The sequence below is a fragment of the Erinaceus europaeus genome, chromosome 9, assembly GCF_950295315.1.
Source record: "Erinaceus europaeus chromosome 9, mEriEur2.1, whole genome shotgun sequence".
Lineage (NCBI taxonomy): Eukaryota > Metazoa > Chordata > Mammalia > Eulipotyphla > Erinaceidae > Erinaceus > Erinaceus europaeus.
Window position 1 is genome coordinate 13,041,082 of NC_080170.1, and position 5,481 is coordinate 13,046,562.

Below are 5,481 nucleotides of genomic sequence, written 5' to 3' on the forward strand. Positions count from 1 at the left end.
TTCTGTTTGTCATTTGTGCAACCTCACATACACCTACAGGAGTGTTTTAGCAACGTGGCCCTATGCTTTGGGTTCATCTTCCAGTTTCCCCCCCTAAAGTACTTACTCCCTACACCTCCCTGGTTGCTGAGCTTATTCTTTCAGGACGCAAACAGAGCCACCAGTTCTTTGGTAAAGATCCTGAAAAAATAATCATACCACATTCCAAAAGTCAATTAAAATGGCTCATGCAAACCACAGACGAGTGGCCCATTGCTTGCTCCTCCCTTTTGGGAGAAATTGATAATCATTACCCTGCTGATGAATTATTTCAATTTGCGAAGGTTCATTCCTTCATTTTCCCAAAGTACACTTCCCCCCACCCCTTGTCAAATGCCTGCTTAGTATTCACTGATGGCTCCTCTAATGGAATGGCCGCCTTTGTTATAGATGGACAGGCTGCCTCTATTTGCTCCCCCTTCAAATCGTCTCAACTTGTTGAGCTTTTTGCAATAATACAGGTTTTTCAAAAATTAAAAAATCATCCTTTTAACTTGTACACTGACAGTGCCTATATTGCTCATTCGGTTCCCGTTCTTGAGACGGTTTCCTATATTAAACACTCCACAAATGCTGCCCCTCTTTTTTCTCAGCTTCAAAAATTGATCGCCTCTAGATGTCAACCCTTTTTTGTCGGACACCTTTGCGCTCATTCCGGTCTGCCTGGTCCCCTCTGGAAAGGAAATGCTTGTGCAGATGCTGACCCGCTTGACGTTTCCAGTACTGATAGGTTCTGTAGATCAAGCCCAAAAGAGTCATGCTTTACATCATTTAAATGTTCAGACCCTTCGCCTACTTTTTAAGATCACTCGTGAGCAAGCTCGTCAAATTGTTAAACAGTGCCCCACTTGTGTCACACTTCTACCCACCCCCCCACCTGGGTGTTAACCCCAGAGGTTTGGTCCCAAATGAAATATGGCAAATGGATGTTACACATGATCCTGAATTTGGCAACCTTAAATATCTTCATGTGACTATAGATACATTTAGTGGATTTACCTTTGCTTCCTTATATACTTGAGAAGCTTCTAAAAATGTTATAGCCCATGTTTTAAATTGCTTTTTCTGTCTTGGGCAGTTTTAATGGTAAAACTGATAATGTCACAGGCTATACTGGACAAAAGTTTCAGGAATTTTGCTGCCAGTTACAAATTAGACACATTACTGGCATTCCTTATAATCCTCAAGGACAAGGCATTGTCGAACGTGCCCACCAAACTATCAAAAATTCTCCCCATAAATTAAAGAGAGGGGAATTATACCCTCAGAAGGAGTCCCCTAGAAATATTCTTCGTCATGCCTTGTTTGTTATTAACTTTCTAAATTTAGTCGCCCATGGCAAATCTGCAGGCTGATCGCCTCTAGCACCCTGAGACAAATAAAGATTTTGCCACAATCATGTGGAAAGACGCGCTCACCTTCAAATGGAATGGCCCAGATCCAGTCCTCATATGGGGGAGAGGTTCAGCCTGTCTTTCTGACACCAAAGAAGGATCAGCTAGATGGCTTCCAGAAAGGCTGATAAAACTAATTAATAATAGAAATGAATCCAGGGAGCAATCTTCTCCCTGAGAAAATTTACGCTTCTCTTTTTCAGGAAAATGATGGGGTTCAAAATACCGACAGTGTTCCTGTGGATGGTCCTCTTGTGCGGATGGACACCCACAGTAGCGCCTGACAAGAAAGGAGCCACTTCCCCTTTGCTTGGCGATTTTTCCTGACCGAAAACTACACCAACTATGTTAAAACACAAAATTATGGTCATCTTTTAGCCACGGCTGATTGCCCACCTCAAGGGTGCCAATCTGCCATTTTGCTAAATTTCACGGATTTTAAGGCACAGCCCAGAAAGTTTGCCCCTGCCCTGTGCTTGTTGTTTGACCAGAGTCAGTCCTATTGCACAGATAGATGGGTTGAAGAAAATGTGGGCTGCCCCTATAAATCATGTAACATCCATAATGTTAAGACCCTAAGAGGTAATGAAGTTATTGCCCAGCTGCCCTATAACAGCCATAAATTTTTTCGCTCTTCCACAGGCTATACCTGGGTTGTTTGGGATCCCTGGTATTCCCGCTGGACCATGCCATTCAAAGGAGCCATGTATATAACCAAAGATGAGACCTAGCCTAGCAGCCATTTTTATATTTGGCATGCTCTTGTTCAAGTTCAAACAACCCTTCATGCTGAAATTCAAACATGTGAGAAGGAGCTAAATACACAGCTCTCAGCTTTCGCTACACACCACCCCTTTTCCTGGCTACCTCTGTTAAGAGAAGGCCTAATTCTTACCAATATCACTGGCCTTGACAATGTTTCTGCATGTTTTCTTTGTGCCACGTTAGGATGTCCCCCTTTGAGGGCAATTCCATATCCCACCTCACTGAATACTTCTGGCACATCTGGTAAGGCCTTTTCTCCCATTTTTGAAGTTTCCTTGTAATTAGCTCCTGAACAGGAAAAATTTAGTTTTTGTTATTCCAATGCTAGTACCAGGTTGTGCAATCAGATTGCCTTACCTGCCGCAGATCATATTGCCCCTGATGAGTTTTTCTTTTGGTGTAATGGTACCCTTTTAAAAAATCTTTCTAGCCAAATAGATGAGAGATTGTTATGCCTTCCAGTTACCTTAGTACCCCAGTTGAACCTATTTACTGCTGCTGAGTATTTAGGTTGGGACAGCCCCTCGTCCCCTAAAATAAAATGGGATGTTTTTCTTCCTTTAGTGGCTGGTGTTTCTTTTGCAACATCTGTTGTGGCTGCAGGTCTGGCTTAAGGCGCCTTGGGTCACTCCCTTCTTACCACTGCTAAGCTCTCTCAACAATTCTCACTGGCAGTGGAAGCCTCAGCCAAATCATTGGCCTCCCTACAGAGACAACTAACCTCCCTTGCCCAGGTTGCCTTATAGAACTAGCGAGCTTTGGACCTCCTGACCACAGAAAAGGGTGGCACTTGTTTTTGAAAGAGGAGTGCTGCTTATATGTTAATGAGTCTGGTTTAGTGGAGACCCAGGTAAAGCAGTTACACAAGCTTAGTATTTATAAAAACAAAAATTTTCGGCTGCTGCTGATAGTTGGTGGAAATCCTCCATGTTCTCCCTTTTGATGCCCCTTATGGGACCCCTGATTAGTCTTTTGTTAATGATTACCTTGGGGCCTTTTATTTTCAATAAGATTACTGGCTTTATAAAACAACAAATTGACTCCTTGGCATTGAAACCCTTACAAATATATTACCACAGACTTGATTTGGATGACAGAGGCTTGGCTAAACCTGAGGGTGGCAGACCTCTTTTAGGGGCTGCATAAAACTCAGATTTATGCACGCCAGCCTTGGTATGGTGTGGGCACCGGTAAGGGGTGCAGGGCTAAGCACTGCAGGGGCAGGACCCTATAGTCCACCTATGAGTCCCCCGTGAAGCAAACCTGATTTGCATGGAGGTTGGTGTAGGTCATCAGAACTCTTCGCCGTGAGTTTTTCTCACCTTAGAAATAGTGGCTCTGCCTCCCCTCCCCAAAAGACACCAAGAGCCATATAAGATGCTGGAAGATCAGTTCTATATTTACCCCACGGGAGGAATCATGTCAATACTTCCCCCCCTCTGTTTAATGCCCGCTTATCTCTTGATAAAATTTCTAGCTTTTACCTCATTTTCCCGCCTCACTTAAATTGTAAAAAGGGAGGACATGCCGGGAGTCAAGGCCTTAGCTAAGACTCTCATATATCCGGTGAGAAGACATTCCGACCATTGGAACTGAGATTAGCATCTAGCTGTTTGGAAAGTTTCTCACCTACCTCCCTCCCCCACTACCTTAGGAGAACTTCCTCTTTGTGCTTATATTGTGGCTGCAAAATAAAATTTTCAGAGCTTGAACAGACCTCCTGTTTTGCCCTCGTTCTTCGCATCTCTTGTCCATTCCATTCTCTCGCGCCCTACCCTAGGTTTCAGTCAATAACCGCGCAGGTTGGGGCAGGGCACCAAAGTAAACACCCTGTGGTGAGGGGTAGACATGCAGCTTCCTGGGCCGGTGGGGGGTAGGGGTGGATGGGATGGGACACAGTCTTTTGGTGGTGAGAATGGTGTTTATGTACACTCCTAGTAAAGTGTAGTCATATAAATCACTAGTTAATTAATATGAGAGGGAAAAAATTAATTGTGTCTTGAAGTTTATAAAACACAGACTGAGTCTTTTAAATATATAGGCTGTGTATTTGATATGCGGACTCTCTCAAAAGCCTAGACTAATGTCTTCTTTTTTAAATAAATGAAAAAAAAAGAAATTTCCAAATCCCCTTCCACTCATAGGGGTTCTCTCCAGTAGGTATTCTCAGATGGATAACTGAGAATGTGATTTTTCTAAAAGGGTTGCATTAAAAGGATTTGTGTCTGTATGAGTTGACAAGCTACATAGACTGTGAGAACTCTCAGTGATAATGCAGTTCACGGTGTTATGAATTCACCCATAAATGAATTTATGCCTGACCATCAGCCAATTCTTGAGGAAGTAGAGTCTTAGGATTCTTGATTTCAAAGTGTGGCTTGAAGGTCTTAGGGTCTGACATTTGTGTCCTACAGAGAGTGCAGGAATGTATTAAGGTATCTTTGGCTGCAGTCTTATGATCATGTCCTTCTTCTTTAGTAAGGCTTGCTTTGAGCACTTTTCTGCTGGGACATAATCTTGTGCTGTCCACAATCCATGTCTAGGCTGGGACATTCTAGCACACAGTTTGAGAGGTATGGGTAGGTACTTGGGGCGGGGAATGGAATGGGGATCACAACCAGTCCTGTTTAGGCCTCTTCCACCTACCTGGGAAGGGAAAGAGGAAGCAGGAACACAACAGCTTTCCTGGCACTCTCTGCTGCCACTGATGTCACCGCACATGCCCACTGCCACCTTGGCCTCGGAAGAAGCCACTCCAACACATGCCTGCCCTCGCACACTGCCATAAGTTTTTTTTTTTTACACGAGTAAGAAAAGAAGAAAAACATATACCATAGCAAAACCTTTCCTCAGAACACTGTGTGTGAAACTGTGTCACGCACATGGCAAAGAACATGCTATCTGAGTGAGTTATGTATCTGTCTCTGAACTCTGTAATCGTTGATGCAGAGCACAGATGGTTTGCAGACCCATGGATCACTGTCGTATTGGTGGATTAATTGCAATAAACATTGATTGCCTTTCTCCTGGATTGTAAATCAAGGACTTCACCTAGTCTCACTACCCCTGTCAAAGGATTAAGAATAAGAATTCCTCCTGGCATCCCAAGACACACGCCCTCCCCACCTGAAAAGGGTGGGGCTCTTCTAAACTAGATGGTGTTTAAACTAGATGATCTGGATTCTTTTTAGTGCTGTTTTCCCGAGGTTAGAATGCTTTGCATAGGTCACACTTGCCCAAACTTTGTAATTGCCAAATTAAATTAAATTCATCCAGTATGTAA

At 43.5% G+C, this 5,481-nt stretch overlaps 1 pseudogene; it reads right to left on the bottom strand.

Moving 5' to 3' along the window:
* Positions 1-4,509: 4,509 nt before the first annotated feature.
* LOC132540146 (zinc finger protein 706-like) lies at positions 4,510-4,735 on the bottom strand (annotated as a pseudogene).
* Positions 4,736-5,481: the final 746 nt, after the last annotated feature.